Source organism: Diceros bicornis, chromosome 10, assembly GCF_020826845.1.
Source record: "Diceros bicornis minor isolate mBicDic1 chromosome 10, mDicBic1.mat.cur, whole genome shotgun sequence".
NCBI lineage: Eukaryota > Metazoa > Chordata > Mammalia > Perissodactyla > Rhinocerotidae > Diceros > Diceros bicornis.
The window spans coordinates 37,262,154-37,281,462 of NC_080749.1; the positions used below are offsets into that span (position 1 = coordinate 37,262,154).

At 35.4% G+C, this 19,309-nt stretch overlaps 1 protein-coding gene across 2 annotated transcripts in view; it reads left to right on the forward strand.

Annotated features, from left to right (window-relative positions):
- The window catches only part of GALNT13 (polypeptide N-acetylgalactosaminyltransferase 13), a 666,195-nt gene that overhangs the window by 122,820 nt on the left and 524,066 nt on the right, over positions 1 to 19,309 (forward strand). For both annotated transcript variants that reach the window (XM_058548993.1, XM_058548992.1), the window contains one exon: positions 10,616 to 10,707. The gene's annotated coding sequence lies outside the window, so the exon portion shown is untranslated. The remainder of the gene's footprint in view (positions 1 to 10,615; positions 10,708 to 19,309) is intronic.

The following is a 19,309-nucleotide window of genomic DNA, read 5'->3' on the forward strand; positions in this document are numbered from 1 at the left end:
AGTTATGGATTTGACACTGTTACTACAAAGACACCAATTCCAATTCTCAGGTGTCTCTTTTTTAAAAGGCACTGTTGTGGATTAATTCTTGAAGGGCACATACCATATTTTTAATACCTGGATTTTAAAACTTCAGTAAAATGGAATGTACAACGCAATTCAAGTAAGCTATCTTTTAACTACATTTATTATTTCAGTATATTATTACGAGCATGGATTTCAATGTTAGTCCCAAAGGCATTGCTATCTTCTGTTTTTATGTAATAAAAATAATCAGGAAGGCAAGGCTGATCCATATATTTCCAGACTCACAACAGAAAGAAAAGGTATAATTTCTCATGAGTGATAGTTTTACTAGGGACTGCAGTTTTCATAAAACATCTGGATTATGATAGCTAAACTGATTCTGATTTTTCTCCGATGTAAATGTAATATCTATACATAGCAAAACAAGAAGATTTTCAGCTTTTCTTGCCTTTTGTCAGCCCTGTAGTCTCTGAATAAATCAAGAACTGTTTACTGTTTGTTCACTGTTCAGCTTCGTTTACATCTAGTTTAACACGTGTGGTGAAAGGAATGTATTCATTTTTCAAGAAAATTCCCTATTCTTCTGACACCATGCATGATTCAGCAAGACACCGTCAGAGTCTATGATAGCTCTGGTGAACTGCCCTCCTATCGCAGTCTGACATATAGTTTTACAAAGTATCTGGCATTTTTTCTCTTCCATCCCAATGATCCGTTACATAATCGTTCCACACAGCTTATATCTCATATCACGCCATCCTTACCAACATAATCTTCTTTTGGACAGACTTTTACGCTTTATACGTCTGAAGCTATCTTTCTACACATTTGACCTTAATCTAATTCTTCTTAAACCTCACTTTCACCTGCTTCCCAAACCACCAAAGTCATTTAAACTATCGATGTGGGCTTCTGATCCCTCAATGCTGTCCACTATAATCACACTGGGCAGTCCTTGCTTATGCTTAACCTCTTATTGCTACGAATCTTACCCAACTTCAAACTTTTGGTTCTGTGTTCCCAATTTTAATCATATTTCTGGTCCTTAGGATTTAGTACAAATCTTTGCTTTTGCTAACAGACTCTCATATAAAAGAAGCTCTTGCTCACTCTATGTACAATATCTTCTTGATGCTTTCAGAGTCAAGCCCTAACACTAACGACTAGATAATACCCTATAGGTATTGACAAGAGAAATACTTTAGTGTGGGACTGAAGGACTATGGGACACACAATTAAAGTTCCTTTTGGAGACTTTTTCTTTTTTAATGATATGCCCAAAATGATAGCCTACTTTCCATTTAAACTCGAGAGCAGCGAAAATGTTGCCTACATCTTTGTGGCAGTAGTTTGAGGCTCTGTCATGTGCAAAGCACTGAACTAGGTGCCACGGATACAGGGATGGCTGAGAGATACATGATTTCTGCCTCCCCAGAGCTCACAGTTCAATGGGGAAGATGGATAACCATGAGATTATAATACAGTATGATAAAACCTATGATAATTTGTTGGTGAACATATGAAACAGCCAGATGAATGTTTCTAAAGGACAATCATATAAACTGGGACCTGAGAGACAATTAGGTGTTAGCTCAGTGAAGTGGCAGGGATTTGAGCATTCCTGTCAGAGCAAACATCATGTGCAAAGGGACTGAGGAGTTTTGTTTATTTGCTTCAAGCAAATTGCTGTCTTGTTGCATAAGATATTAGAATCATCCAATAGCCATTATATTACATTCTGCCATGATAGAGTGCAGCATATTGGATTGAAAACAATCGTAATGTCAGAAACTATCAAGTTGTCACATTAGCTTTGTCACTGAGCAGGTTCAGGAGTGTGGCATGACTTTCTATGGCCTCATTTTCCTCATCCTCACCCTGCCATCTAGTATTGTTACAAGAAAATGCACTTACAGACTTCTTGATGTCACAGAATTAGAATGAACACATCTGTAGAGAATCGATTAGTTTTCTTTCTGGTTGAAATGTACAACACACACTGGTGATGAAGCTCTGGCGTGCATGCCAGGCAGATTAGGTAGGCGGTTACTCCCCAGAGCGTGGATTCCCTCTCTGTGACTGGGAAAACTGTCTGCCATTTGAAAAGGAGGCTTCAGTTTAGCTAACATATGAAGCCAAATATTCCTCATTTTCACAAACCTCAGAAAGAATACTAAAGATGGGGCACTTTTTTCCTGGAAAAAACTGTCTTCAAATTTAAAAAAAAACTAATATCTAAGTGTAACAGGATTTCATATGCGACATTCTCTGTTGTCCCAGAAGTAGTCAATAGAAATCAAACTTAAGACAAAGACATGACAATTACTCCAAATTCTACATAGAATACAAACAGTAGCGGTTAAACACCGCTTCTTATGAACAGAATACTGCAAAAGTGATAGGTGTCACTTTGAAAATTAGGTTACAAAAAGACTCTGGCTTCTATTTTGCTTATTCTGTCTCAACTTTTATCTCGCTCTGAGGAAAGCCAGCTTCCAAGTTGTGAGCCACCCTATGGACAGGCCCGCACGACAGGAACTGATGTCTGCGGTCAACAGCCAGTGAGAACCGGAGGCCTGCTGTTATGGGCTGAATTATGTCCCCCCTCAAATTCAGATATTGAAGTCCTAACCCCCAGTACCTCAGAATGTGACCATATTTGGAGACAAGGTCTTTTCAGAGGTAATTAAATTTAAATGAGTCATCAGCATGACTCTAATCCAATATGAACCGAGTCCTTATAAGAAGAGGAAATTTGGACACAGATGGGCACAGAAGAAAGGTGATATGTAGGCTCAGGGAGAAGACAGCCATCTATAAGCCAAGGAGAGTGGCCTGGAACAGAACCTTCTTTGACAGCCCTCAGAAGGAAAGAACCCTGCCAACACCTCGATCTCCAACTTTTAGCCTCCAGATTTGTGAGAAAATAAAATCTTTTGTTTAAGCTACCCAGTCTGTGGTACCTCGTTACGGCAGCCCTAGCAAACTAATACAGCTGCCAACAACCATGTGCGTGAGCTTGTCAGTGGATCTTTTGAGGCCTGTCAACAGCCAGGTGAGAGAGTTTAGAAGAAGATCCTCCCCCAAACTGAGCCTTGAGAAATGAGTACAAAGCCCTAGAAATAGGTGTCAGGAAAGGGAATCTAGTGTGTGGTGAAAATGATGGATGTTTTGGGTTTAGCGTAAAGGTGGAAGTGATTTCATCCAAAGAGGTCATAGATATTTGAGTTTGGGGTTGAAGAGTGAGGCCACTTCACATTGATATGAAAATTGATATGATGAGAATACCTTTCTGAGGCAGAAAATATATGGCAAGAAAATCAACCTGGCAAGAATAAAACTGTGGAAAATAGGATTAGAGTGGAAGAGAGGATCCGGCAGGAAAGCCAAGGAAGGAAAATTCCTAGAAGTGCGATAGCTTCAAATGTATCTTAAAACCAAGAGGAGATGACCTAATCTTGAAGTTAACAAAATGTAAAAAGAAAATATATCATGAGACTAGATTTCTGTTTCTTTTCCTAGATGAGGATATATACCAGAAAAATCTTTCACAGTCCTTGTTTTCCTCACTTCCCTTCTTTCATCAGTCACCTTCAATGGCTCCTTATTGCTTTGAGGGTCCATTTTAACTTCAACCTGGATTCCCACCCCTCCTATCAGTTGGCCAAGGCCAAGCCTTATACCTACCAAATGTGTATCATCTTCTCAGGGTAACACTTCTGCTCTGGCTCGTCATATGTACTTATTACCTCCTCATATATACAGCTTACCATTTCTAACTCCATAACTCAGAAACTTAATATAGGTTAAATTTGAGTGGTTTGCCATTTGTATTGTTTTCTGTACATTTCTGTGTTCAAAATATTTCATAATTTATAAACTAAACCATTGAAAGAATATTTGGAAGCTGTGGGAAATTTTTTATAAAATAGAAATTGTTCCTAATTCTGCTATCTGATGGTAACCACCGTAAAGTTTTGATCCATGTCTTTTCAGTCTTTTTCTATGTATATGTCTATATGTAATTATTTTATTGAGTATTTTAATTATTTATATTGGGATTATACTTTATAATGTATATAACCTACTTTTATCACTTAAAATTCATGCTGAAAAGTTTTACAACAGCTTTAAATATTTTTCTGGGCATGATTTTTGAAGGCTACATATTAAAGTTTTGTAGACCCTTGTTTATATAATCAGTTAGCTACTATTGGTCATGAAAGTGATTTTCCTGTATCATAGAAATGCTTATTTGTATCACACTCTGTCTTTAAGAGAAATTTCTAGAAGAAAATAAACATGTTCTTAATGCATTTGATTTATATTGTCAAATAGTTCTCCAGAAAAGTTGTATAATCTTTGGGAACAATTGGCATCGTTACAATATACATGCTTCCTAGCAGAAACACAGCAGGTCTCTCCACCTATTTAATTCAACTTTGGTGTTCTGAGATAATATTTAATAGATTTTTTTAATACAGGTTCTATACATTTTTAAATTTATGCATTTTAATATTGTTCTTTGAGATAAAATCATTCTTGCACTTTCTCTCTGCAGCCCACATTCAGGACATCTTTCAGAAACTGAGCACAGTACTCCACAATCTAAACCTTAGCTTCTTAACCCTTTAATTGTATAGTAGAGTGTTTCTCAACTGATAGTCTCCCAATAACATGGCCAAATTATACTACTCTCTATTGCTCTTTCTCTCTCTGTTTTCTCACTTCTGGAATCAAAATTATAAAACTAAAACCTATTCTGGTTTAGAAAATACTCTTCCAAAGTTGGACAATGTTATTGTTACTTTTCTTTGTTCTTTTTCACACAAGAAAACAGCCTTCCCATCTTACATGTTATGTATCAAAGGAATATTCAACTCTTTGGATTTAAGGACTAATAAACTAACCTGGCAGATGAAATGAAAGACAGAGAGCATTTCCTTATATTTTATCCCAACAATATTTCATGCATCTTCATAATCCCTAAAATGCAAGCAAAATAGAAATGGATGAGAGAATACTCTAGAAATTTGGCAGTCACAGGGATATAATATCCCACAGTGTATATAGATTTTCTCTTACAAGGAAGTGGATCCTATTAATGCTGTATATATTGTGATATTTCTTAGCACATTACTTTGAATTTTCAGAAGGTGGAAGAATTGTCCTTTTTACTGTGAGGTGTCAGTTTTAGCAGTCAATATCAAAGAATTGAGTTCCATTTCAGTCTGGAAGCCAAGAAGCAAAGATGGACAGCTCCAAGCTTGAAATTAAAAATTATCCATCAGAAAGGACTTTTATTTCTCTTTCTTAAGATCTAGGTTAATAAACTTTTAAATTAAATCTCACCTAAAATTCAAAAAAATACCAAAATTTTTATTTAAAAAAATCTTAACATTAAAACATTAGGTAATAATTTAGTGTTTCTACCTTTTTTTTAAGATTAGGGAATTTTGCTAGCAGTTTCCTTAAAATGTCTCCCCCTTCTAAAGCTTTCCTCTTTTAGAATTAGTTTATCATCAGTTATTCAGAAAGATCTCTAGCACCATTAAAAGTAATTTAATATAGCAACCTGCAGCTAAACACAACTGTACTTAAAATTCTTAAAACCAATGAGGATTAGCTTAGTTTCTGAGAATATACTCTGTTAAGTACATTAGGATAATTTTATATTCAAGTGGTATTTCAGAAATTTTTTGAAGCAGAAATAAGACAGATTTCAGCAATGATAAACACGGTAAAACAATTTGTCATTCCTATTTCTGGTAAAGAAATCCTTCACTTATAGATAAAATACTGCTCCAGTACAGTTAGTTTCATTTTGTTCTTTGCCACAGTTTCAAAACAAAGGTGACACACATTAAAAAGAAAGAAAGAAAAGGCTAAAGAGGCCTAGCAAGTTCAGCTTTTACCTGATGGTGGTGGTGAGTGGCCTCAATTTGTTGGTTTGAAACTTTCCTCACCGTGTTAGTTTACATTCATTTCTCTTTGAGTTGCACTAGTAATATCTTGCTATTGATTGACAATCTGTTTATAGTATTATAATTTATAGACAAAATAATGCTGCAGCATTATTTAAACTATTTAGTTTGGTTGGAAAATTGGCTGAAAATTGAGTCAGTTTGGGGGAGATTATAGCACATTAGCTAATTTTGTGATACATTCCTTGAATAAGGTAGGAGAAAATGTGCTCTTTGTTTACTGACATCGCAGCTGAAGGGCTTATTCTCAGTGAAGGAAACAGCTGAATTACCTGATCTTGGACCTGATACACACCTGCCAGTGATCACGGGACCTAGCAGATGACCTCCTGGACCCAAAACAAGACATATATTCAGAAAAACAAATCCAGCTAGACATCATTTTGTCCCATTTCCTCTAGCTTTGGGTGGGCAAAAAAGCATCCTGTAAAAACCAACCTTTGAAAGTTTGCTTTATGACTTCTACATAAAATATGCATAATTTACTGTTGGATTTTACCCAGTTTAAGGTTACAATTGATTGCTCAAAAGGAGCCAGTCGTGGATTGGAAAAGATTATTTCACATTTTTACCACCAGGTCTGTTTGTTTTTTCCAGTTGGTAAAAGGTTACTCTCAAGTTCATAAGCTTCTTAAATTCACCTGCTATATCAAGGCTGAGAGAACTATGCCCACAGGCAATCAATTCACAATTATTTACTTAAAACAAATCACCTGTGGCACATTTATACTCATAATAAGGTATGTAGGTTGGAGTACTTTCTTACAGGCACGTGCTCTCTCCGCCACCCTTGACTGGCATGCCCTGGCGTATGAAATTGTACCAGAGTGCAAGGGAGAACAGAGCCCTTGCTTGCACCCTGCAGTGTTCTTATTCCAGCAAACATTCACTTCAACTCCTTTCCTGTGCACTTACAAGCAGTGAGAGCATTTCTGTGCAGATGGGGAGTTTGTATGGATGAAACATTTAAAGCAGGAAGGGACCTACTATAGTGCTCAGCGTTGATATTGTCCACTTAGCTCATTGCCCATGGTCAGGCTTCTGAGATGCCACAGACTGGGACAAAGTGGGGCCAATTATTGTGAAACAGAGGAGAGGAGAGAGGATAGAGTGAAGAACATTTTCTTCCTAATACAATGTGTATCTCACACACACACACACACACACACAAAGCAAAATGTTACTTGTGCTGTGATCCTGCAATATGCATTATTTAATAAAACATATTACATCTGTCCTGACTCAACAAACTCCAATGTTTATATTCCATAAGCAGTCTGGTGACACCGAATCTGCTCATATTGAAGTAACTAATTTGAAGCTCTGGCTTATCAATTGCCATGACAAATGATCTTTTACAAAAATAAAGAGTATCAGTTAAGTATCACAAAAGTTATGTCATGAATTTAGTACATTGAAATTTAGAGAAATCCTTGGCAGTGTAAAATGTCTGAAATTCAATGCATGTTTCCCAACAAGCATAGAGATATTGCTATAAGATACATTTTTTGGTCAAAATATTCTGTTTCTAATGTCATGAGATAGGTAGTCATAGAATTTTGTGTAGTATCCCTTGAAGGTGAAAGTGGCCTTGTTGTTTCTCAATATTTTTTTTGGTGCCATAAATTTAAAAAATAATAATGGTAGACCTTCCTCTCCTGCCTGTTTAGTTACTCGGCCCTTCCATTATGAGCAAAAACTACACTTTATAATTTCAGCAAATAAATGTAAATCATTAAAGAGAGAACACTTATCTTCTCCTACACGTTTGATGCAATGCATTGAAAGGTTTATTTCTACCACCAATTTCATTTTAGTCACATTTTTTTGACAAATGGAAAGAAATGTTTTAAGCTTTAATTTTGTATGATCCGTATTATCAAAGGAAGAGTTAATAATGCATTTGATGAGCATTAACATGAAAGCTAGCACGTGGGCCATAAGTAGCAGACATGGAAGAGAGGTGAATAACAGAGAGCCTAATGGCAGGTCTGTTAGATGTGCCATGGACACAAGCCTTTTTCTTTTTTCAAACAGTAAAAGCTTCTACTACGCAGCTTCAGTCTGAGAGAGAAAAATGTCCAGAAATTGCCATTAGACTATAAATCACTACTGGAAAGAGGTAAGCTATTTTTCCATAAGTGATTAGAAAAAATGACTTCGTGATGCTCTTGGTCTTTTGGAAAGAGTTAGGTTGTCATCGGACAAAAGACCCTTTTTGAACCACTCTCTAGACTGATAAAATAGCATTTGCTTTATACAGGTTACAGAGGATCAACCATCCTAAGAATTAATCGCACCAGCTCGACATGTTTAATCTCACAGGATCCCTCTGGGACGTTTTCTATGACTCTGCTTCCAATTTCACCTCCAGTCAGCATGGGGAGAGATCACAGGCTTAACGTGTTTCCCTGAAGAGCCCATCAGCTACGTTCTTTTTGGTGACTGGAAGTGCATTATAAAAGAATTAAAAACCTCCCCTTGCGATCAGAGGGTAGAACTCTTGTGGGATTCAGTTACACCTTCAGACAAGAATCCTTGAAATGAAGTAAAGATGAAATTACAATAAAGACAAGCAGTGCAGAGGCCTGCTGTGTGACCTTACTGAGACCCTTTCCCACGGTATCTTTGGCCTACGTCCATTGAAGTATTCCCATACGCAGGTTATAAATGCAATGATATTTGGCCTAAAGCTGGTTAAAGAGGGTGATATAGAGTGCCTTCCATATTCTACTGTGTCTTTCTGGAGTAATTCTGACATAGGTTCTACCATCATCTAGTACCTGGCTATTTGGGAGCCACAGCCTTAGAATTACAGGGAAGCTTTTTAGAAATGAAGAATCTCAAGCCCTTCCCAGACCTACTGAATCAATATCTGTATTTTACAAAGATCCCCAGGGTATTTGTGTGCATACTGAAATTTTAGAAGCCGTGCTCTGTGCTGTCCTTACTTGATTGAAGTCAACGCATAACTTGCTCTGTGCTAGCCAATAGCTTCTCTTGACCTAACAAGTCAAGATTTCCTGTGCTTTTTCTCCTATTGCATTTTTACATTGTGCTGGGTGAATAGAAAATACTTGATGAGGGAGCAGTTTAACAGTCACTTAAACAAATTTTTCAGTTTCCAATTAAATGTTTGAACAAATTTTACTGTCTCATGATAATATGTATCATATACTTGGAGTAGAACAATTAGAGGTAAACAGAACATATAGGTGAATTGTATATTTCCTGATTGTATATATGTCACTGTTCAATCTTGTATGTGTCATGTGAATTCATCTCCAAAGATGGATGCAGTGTTTACCGATGACGATGCAATAGTAATAAATTGGATTACAAAATCTTCAAAAATGAACTGGGACTTTAACTGATAGAACAAAAAAATGTCCTGTTAGATTTCAGAAAGATATATTTACAATCAATTAGCTCCTGTTTCCTAAGGAATAGAGAATAATTAAATGAAGGTTCCTCAGCAGAACCAGTTTTAAGGAAAAAAGTCCATCAGTGTTGTATGTGGAGGGTTCTTTTACCTAAGTTGTTGTAACAGATGTAATAATTTTCAAATTGGACTCTTAAAAAAGTTATCATACCATATTTGGGGTCCTTCCATGGCAGAGTTAATCAATAGTTATTTAGATTTTACTTCCTTTTACTTAAAAACAGTTAAACTGATTTTTCCACATTGTTATCTGCATAACATAGAGCGTATTATTGCTGCTGTTTTAAAGGGGACATTATGAAGGTTTGTGAATAAGCACGTGTGTGCATCTGAGAATACTGGTAGATTTACTTTCACATCACATAGATACCAACTCTATATTTGTTAACCAGTTATAACAGGTTTTAAAGAGCCTAGTTTTCCAGGATGCAAATGCTAGCTCACAAGTCCACCCCATTTATTGGGTGACTTAATAGTGGTGATAAGAAGTAAAAATAGGAGTTGTGAACCCCATAAGAAAAGCTAAACACAGATATAAATAAAGCCAAATGCTTTGTGGATATTTTCTGTTAAAATTCAATATTTATTTTAAGTTGAATGTGTTCTTGTTAAATTTAAAACATCAGTTTTGCTTCATTTATGTGGAAAGGCCAGAGTTTCTTAGGGCTTCTTAACCCTTCTTTAGGTGCCTCCAGACTCTGCTTACCTCCCCGGCTTCCCCAACCAGAAAGGCTTCTGGAATTGCTGGAAATTCTGTTCATTTCTCCACACCCATACCTTGAAAGTATGTTTATGCTAATAAAGCTGAGAGTGATGCAGAGGAATTGGACAGATACCCAGGAGTTTCAACAATCACCAAATCAAGCCTCAGAGATTGGAAAATCCTTCGGAACACAAGAATTGTCTAGCAGATATCCGTTGCTCCCTGTTTTAATGCACTGCCATTATGGTAACTGTGCTCCATAGCATTATTGTTCCAAATTTTTTGTTGTCTATCCCTGTGAAAGAATTACAGTTACCTGTCCCATATCCCTATATCAGACTTGATTGTATGATTTAGTCTGGCCAATGAAATGTGAGAAGTGATGAATGTTATTTTCAAACAGAAGCTCTCTCTCTTTAGAGAAAGATAAATGCTATCTCTCTTTTTTCTTGGCCATAGAAGCGGCATGCACCATATGGAGGCTGTCCCTTCAGCCTGAATCCTGGAATGTAGGAATGGAACAAAGCTACAGCTGACCTATGACCTATGTTGTACGTAATACCTTGTTAGGTATTAAAAATTTTGGTTTTTGTTTACTGTAGCATAATTTTAGATATAATCATATATGTCATAATATTATGTATATAGCATATTTTATCATGTATAATATCATAAGTATATATACAATCTTATATATATGTTTTTTTCTTATTCATTGTTTCTGCTTATGTATAGTATCAGTTGCTTCATGTCTTCTTCTATTGTGACTTCAGTTATTTTTTTGTCTCAGTTCTCTTTCTGCTTCTAACACCTACTACCAACCCTCTACGATTCTCATTAAAATTCTCAAGAGCATAAGTCATTTTGTCATTCCTCTTGAGTGTAATGCTCATGCCTGGCCAGTTGATTGGCCACTGGTTAGCCTTTATCTTGGTGTGTATGAGGACCCTACTGTGACATGTAATTTGCTATGTGGATAATATTTTTGATATCAATTTCCGTGACTGGAAAAATGTCACATGCTCTTAAGTTTTCTTAGAAATAATGGATAGTTATTAGAGTCTTTGTCTTCCAGGCCTTCTCAAAACATTAGCTTCTATTAATGGAGTAATTGTACTATTACCATGGAGGATATTCAGGAAATCCAGATGTAATCAGAAGCTATAATAAAATTGAAAACTGTTTCTACTGTGCTTTCTCTCTATTAACCAGAATACATATTTTAATGAAAATCACATTGACCTCTTATTTTAGGATACTTTATTTGGTTTGTTTTACTATTAGTCACCCTAGTATTAGTCACAGAAGATGAATGATGTCATTCTACTTAATCGCTTTGTTACAAACTTTATAATAGAGAAAAAGAGTTGTACATAATCTTCAGGCGCTGCTTGCTCTGCTATATTTATGAGGCCACCTAATCCTTACAACCACTTTTCAGGTTGACAATTCTTAAAACATCGGTGGATGTGGATGTCAATTTCATGAAATATCCCTGAGAATAATGTATCCTGAGTTATTTTTATAACTTAGAGTATTCATCCTGCAGAGGAGAAATAGCTTCAATGTTCTTTCATTTCTGTTCAATCCATTTTCACAAATTTGTATTCCTATGCAGGCCTATTTCATTTAGTCACAGCATTACAGAAACCAAAAGCTCAAAATACCTCTAAAACTACTGAATGGAATCCAGTCGAAACAGAAGCTCAAGCTCATGGCTTAGCATCCATACTCAGAAGAATTGTGAAGTTTGTAAAGGCAACAGAGAGGGAGAGAATGCATTAGTAATAGTACTCGTCTTGGCCTAACATATTTCGGGAGGAAGTCCTAATTCTGCTACTCTCTGGGTGTGTGATCTTCACTTCTCTGAATTTCAGTGCTCTCAACCATAACACAAATTAGATTCAGTATTCATTACAACCCCAATTGAAGATTCTCATTTTGATGACATCCTGTATTCCCCTAATTCACTGTCTGTAGTTTCAGGCTGCCTCTGTAAGCTTAGAGTCTTCCTCAGGACCAGTGTTAGCCTATTAGGCTAAGTAATGTCTCATACTTTTCATCTTTCCCCATGTTCCAAGTCCAGATGGATATTTCATTGTCTTATTTCAGATAATCAATTTATTTCATTATATTAATACTATAGACTGAATTGTGTCCCTGTAAAATTCATATGTTGAAGCCCTAACTTCCAATGTGACAGTATTTGCAGATAGGGCTTTTAAGAGGCAATCACAGTTAAATAGGTCATAAAGCTGGCGTCATAATCTGATAGAATTGGTGGCCTTATAAGAAGAGGAAGAGAAAGATCGACCTCTCCCTGTGCACACAAAGAAGAGGTCATGTGAGCACACAGCAATATGGTAGCCACCCACAAGCCAAGAAAAGAGGTCTCAGAATGAAACCTACTTTACTGACACATTGATCTTTGGACTTCCCAGCCTCCAGAACTGTGAGAAATCAGTTTCTGCTATTTAAGCCACTCAGTGTATGGCAATTTGTCATGGCAGCCTGAGCTGACTAATATAATTAATCACTACCCTCTCTTCCATCCTCTTAACACACAACCTGCTGGAGTGAATACATCTGCGTTTGTCAAAAGCTTCTTTAGATATCCTTAAACCAACGGAATGGCGTAAATAGCAGGAATGGAATGTCTGGCTTGGGACATGGCAACAGAATAGAAATTAGAGTTAATATGAAGATAATCAAGGAGCAGATATAAGTAAGCGTCTGCCAACAAAGGGGAATGTGTGGGAGGTGACAAAAGTTATAAGGAAAACCCTCTATCTGATGATCCTCCTGTTCTCCTTCCTTGGTTTTCAAAAAAAACCTAGTGAATAGTTAAAAGGGGAAAAGAAGAGTGCATTTATTTTTTACTTAATTGCTTAAAGAAAATGCTTTAAATTTTTCCCTTTGCTCTGAAGAAGCTCTGAGTAAATGATGAGGAAATAACTAGAAGAAAAAAATGTAATTGATTTCATGTAAAAATGAGTAACAGAAAAGTATAATGTCAAATCCCATTCATTCTGTTATAATAAAAAAGAACAAAGCAGAGTGACATCTATAGAGAATGAAAGCACACCAGAAAGACATATAAAATATAAAAAATTTTACATTTTGTTTCTAAATGAGCTGGCAGACATGAAAAATATTACAAAATAAAAAGAATAACTTTAATAAGAATTAGAAAAGCTTAGAACATAAGTGATAGAACTAAGGAAAAATTAGATATAAAAGAAAATATTATTTAGAAACTAAAACTAGACTAAATTAAATGCAAGGGCAAATGAACATAAAATATGAAATATAAATATAATATGTATGTAATTATGCAACATATGTATAAACATAGAGTATTAAATATAATATATATGAACACATAAATTATTAAATAGAAGATTAAAAGGAGAAAAATTAAAAATGAAAAAGAAATGGAAAAAGATAAAAAGAATCAAATTAGGAAATGAGAACTTTTAATAGACAAAGAAAAGCCAACATATGGATAATAGGAATCTCTGAAAAAAAAAATTAAAGCAAGTGTATAGAATAAATATTGAAATACAGCAAGTAACTTATACTGAAAAGGAAAAATTACATTGTCATCAAACGTTTCAACATCAATGATTTATATCAAAAGAAAATACAGTAATGTATTAAGATAGTCAAGAAATGAAAATGTGAGCTACAAATTTTACATCTAGCGAAACAGCTTTCTCACACAAAGGTCACAGACTAACTGTTGTTGACATGTATAAACTCGGGGAATAGTGTTCCCTTTTCTAAGAAATTTAGTAGAGGACAACCATTCAGAAAACCAAAATGGCTAGGGAAACATTGACATAACAACTAGTGATGGACTTTAAACGTAGTTATATGTGAATTAATTCTAAATGTGCCTTAAAAGGGAGAGAACATAGTATGCTCAGACCATGTAGATGCAGTACAACTATGCCAAAAATGGGGCGGGGGGAGTACGGGAATAATATATGCAAATAATTATAATATATGCAAGTATTTTATAACGTATGCAATTATTTTGCATATATGCAAAACCTCATTTTTATGAGACTTTTCAAGGGAAGTGGTTATATTATGTACTATTTTTATTCTAAAACTTTAGTATATGTAATGTGTGAAAAAGATGAATAATTATGGAATTTTCTAAAACTATAGTCCCGTGTCCTTTAAAATCAGTTCTGATTCATTGTGAGGAAGAAAGCAGATTCAGATGTAATACAAGTGGTTAATTTTTAAATTCTGTACTACTAAATTTGAAGTGGAAGTATAACTATGAAATCAAGAGTTTTTATCCTGATATATATATATATATATATATAATATGTATATATTGTGTGTATATACATATGTGTATATATGTATGTATATTGTATATATTGTGTATTGTATATGCATACATACATATATATATATATATATATATATATATATATATATATGTGTGTATGTGTATTCCTAGCTTTACCACCAAAGAGTCCAGAAACAACCACCAACTCAGGAACGATTAGATCTCTAGCCCCTAGCATTTGGGTTGTAGTCTTGAAGTACCTTTACCATCAAAATACTAGGGCTGCTCGGAAAAGTATCTGCTGGCAGGTCCAGGCAGTAAATGTCCAAGCTCAGCCTAGAACACTTCATTATACCACTTGGTGATGAAGCTATCAAAGATTATTAGGGTAATCTTAAAACTTACTAAGGTTGTGTCAAAAGGAGCCAATTTGAAGAATCTCCCACTGGATAAAGATGAGATAACTTGTCCTTCAGTAAGGATAATAATTGAAATTGATTTAAATTCATCAATGTACTATCTTGAAAACAGATAAATAAGGGAAAATAGACAATCACTTATTTTGTACCACTGAGTAACTAAATAATAGATGTGAAGAGTATCTCTTTTAGTAATAAAAAACCAAAAAAATAAGCAATAAATGATAGAATTGGAATATCACTAATTTGCAATCACTAATGAATTAATGGATCTAGGCATCGAGCATCAACAGCTGACAACATCACAAAAAAAGAGGTAACCATACGTCATGTTCCTAAGAAAGAAATCATTATAGTCTTGTCAAAGGGATTGAACATGAGTCTGGTTAAACCTCTGGATTTACCTGTCTGTTTGTGGAAAATAGGCAGAAGAACATATAGACCTTTCGAATGACTATGAAATCAGCAAAGTCCAGACTATGTGAAACGCTATAGGTCAAGTGGTTCAGATTCTTCAACTGATAAATTGTAAGGGCAAAGGAATGGAGGGGAAATCTGCAAATTAAGGAGACTGAAAATCATACCAGATTTTAAGAACAGTTGGGCAAAACTACAATGTCTAGGGATGTACACTTGAGCGATATACCTACAAAGAAACACATAGAAGTGATTACCATAAAAGTTAAGAGAGTAGTTACCTTGAGGGGAGGGAGGGGATAGTGATTGGGACAGGGAATGTATAGGGGCTTCCTAAGTGGCTGGCAAAGTTCTTGACCTGGGTGGTGGTTATAGGAGTATTCATTATCATTATGAAACATGCTCAACTCATGTAGTAATGTCATAAAGTAAAAAGTGAATTTCCTCTTTTAGCAACCCTCTTCCTCTTCTCGCACAGTGAGTTATCACTAACACACTAATGTACATCCTCTCAGATATTTTTCTAACCTTTCACAAATATACTAGATAGAGAGATGATAGATAGAAAGATAGATAGATACAAAGATAGACGATAGGTAGATAGATATTGTTATACATATATATATACAGTAATAACTATGAATGTAAACTTATTGAAGTTTTTATGTATTTGCTTTATAGAAATGCAATCGGCCTATACATATTACCCCTTGACTTCTTTTTCTCGTTGAAAAATGTCTAAGATATATTTTCTATTAGACAGCTTCCTTTCCCTCATCCTTGTAAATGGCTATACAATATTTCTTACAATGGCCTTAAAATGATTTATTTTAATTGTTTTATTAAATATTGTGTATTTACAAAACATTTATAAAAATATGAAAGATATAAAGAATACTGATACAATGAAGACTTGTGTTACCATCACCTTGCTTCAAAATTAGGTCAATAACTTTGAGGATCTCTATTTGTCAGAAATTATCCTGTTCCCTGTCATGGGTTATTTTACTGATCATCTTGGTTACTCTCCAAGTTTCTTGTTCTGTGCTCATATCTTCAAGATCTTATTACATTTTTAAAAATACATTATGAATAGTTATTTTAAAGTCTGATAATTATCTGATAATTCTAATATCCAATCTTGAGATTATAGTGTTGAGTGTTTCCATTTGTCTATGGCGTCTTATCTTACTACACATTTTGCGATTTTTTTTCACCATGAGTTCATAATGTTTGGACCTTCATTTATGGAAATTCAGTTTGAAGCTTGGATTAAAGGTGAGCCTTTTTTCCTAGTGAAAATTTGCATGTGCTTTTGACAAATGGCTGGGTAAACTACTAACCATTTTCGAATGAATTCTCAACTTGAGGTTTCTAAGGCTACCCCCATAAAGGCAAATTTTCTCGTCACTGGCTCTTCAATATCTACTTAAGAGTGCATGGAACAAAGTAAATAGTCAATACAAACAGCCAAAAGAGTTGTATTTAATACTGTGGTAGGTACATTAAAATGTGAGTTATGGGGATGTGACTGTGTTTTTTGGTCTATGATACTGACAGCTTTCTTGTGTTTTGTGTTATCTCATTTTATCCTCAAACTGCTCTAGAAAGTCAATACTAGCAACATTCTATAGTTGAGGAAAGTTCATAAAATTCAGCTAACTTTTTCCTGCAGCATTCTCAGTTTGCACCTGTTTTTTCCTGCCACATTCCACTACCGTAGGGCCTGGAGCTGCTCTAATTGTCCTCCTAGTTTCTCACTACCCCAGTTGCAGCCCATTTCTCTTTTCTGCTCCCTTTTTGTGCTCGCTTGTTTGTTTTTATTATGGGTATTTGAATGGCAAAATTTATTGGACTCGTGCTGACAATTCAAACAATATAAAGCGTCTAAATAAAAGAATATTCTTCCCTCTCCCTCCTTGCATACCGTTTCCGTTGCTTATACAAACATATACACATAGGAGTCTTATAAAAAAAAAAAGAGCATATTTTTTATTAAGCAATTTGCTTTTTTTACTTACCAATACAACGTGGATATTTTTCAATTAAATGAATGTGTTTGTATATGCATTATAAAATTCTTCCGTGAAAAGTCACGGTGGTCACCATTGGGGAGAGAGGCTTTTACTTTTATTGTGTACTTTTCTGTACTGTTGGAATTTTTTGGATATAGTAAGTGATGCTTTCTTTTTAATGTCCTGAGGGATAGTCTTGGTGGTGCAATTATAGACCTTTCTTTTTTTTTTGAGGTCACATTGGTTTGTAACATTATATAACTTTCAGGTGAGCATCATTATATTTCGATTTCTGTATAGGCTGCACCATCAAAAGTCTAGTTGCCATCCGTCACCATACACATGTGCCCCCTTACCCCCTTCATCCTCCCCCTGCCCGGTTCCCCTCTGGTAACCGCTAATCTGGTCTTTGTATCTATGTGTCATTTTTTGTTTTGTTTTGCTTTTAATTATTTTATTGAGATCATATTGGCTTATAACATTGTGTAAATTTCAGGTATACATTATTATATTTCAGTTTCTGTATGGACTGCATATGTGTTTGTTTTTTATCTTGCAGATATGAATGAAGTCGTGGTAACTATCTTTCTCAACTTATTTTGCTTAGCATAATACCCTCAAGGTCCACCTACGTTGTCGCAAATGGCAAGATTTCATCTTTTTTATGGCTGAGTAGTATTCTGTTGCATACGTGTACCATATCATCTTTATCCATTCATTTGTTGATGGGCACTTAGGTTGCTTCCTAGTCTTAGCTATTGTGGATAATTCTGCAATGAAGATAGGGGTGCTTATATCTTTTCAAATTAGTGTTTTTGTGTTCTTTGGATAAATACTCAGAAGTGGAATAGCTGGATCATGTGGTATTTCTATTTTTAATTTTTGAGGAATCTCCATACTGTTTCCATAGTGCCTGCACCGGTTTACACTCCCACTGACAGTGTATGAGGGTTCCCTTTTTTCCACATCCTCTTCAACACATTTCTTGTCTTTTTAATAATAACAATTCTGATGGGTGTGAGGTAATACCTCATTGTAGTTTTGATTTGCATTTCCCTAATAATTAGTGATGTTGAGCATCTTTTCATGTGCCTGTTGGCCATCTGTATATCTTCTTTGGAAAAATGTCTGTTCATATCCTCTGCCCATTTTTTGATGGAGTTGTTTGTTTTTTTGTTGTCAAGTTGTATGAGTTCTTTATATATTTTGGATGTTAACCCCTTATCAGATATATGATTTGCAAATATCTTCTCCCAATCAGTAGGTTGTCTTTTCATTTTGTTGGTGGTCTCCTTTGCTGCACAGAAGCTTTTTAGTTTGATGTAGTCCCATTTGTTCGTTTTTTCTTTTGTTTCCCTTGCCTGAGGAGACATGATATTCAAAAAGATACTGCCAAGATCGATGTCAAAGAGCATACTGCCTATGTTTTCCTCTAGGAGTTCTATGGTTTCAGATCTAATATTCAAATCTTTAATCCATTTTGAGTTAATTTTTGTGTATTGGTGTAAGATAATGGTCTATTTTCATTCTTTTGCATGTGACTGTCCAATTTTCCCAACACCATTTATTAAGAGACTTTCCTTTCTCCATTGTATGTTCTTGGTTCCTTTGTCAAAAATTAGCTGTCTATACCCATGTGGGTTTATTTCTGGGCTCTCAATTCTGTTGCATTGATCTGTGTGTCTGTTTTTCCGCCAGTACCATGCTGATTTGAACATGATAGCTTTGTGGCATATTTTGAAATCAGGGAACATGATACTTCCAACTTTGTTCATTTTGTGTGTGTGAGGAAGATTCGCCCTGAGCTAACATCTGTGCTAATCTTCTTCTATTTTGTATGTGGTCACCGCCTCAGCATGGCTGATGAGTGGTGTATGTCCGCACCTGGGATCCAAACCCATGAATCTGGGCCACTGAAGCCAGCATTCTGAACTTAACCGCCATGTGACGGGGCTGGCCCCAGCTTTGTTCTTTTATCTCAGGATTGCTTTAG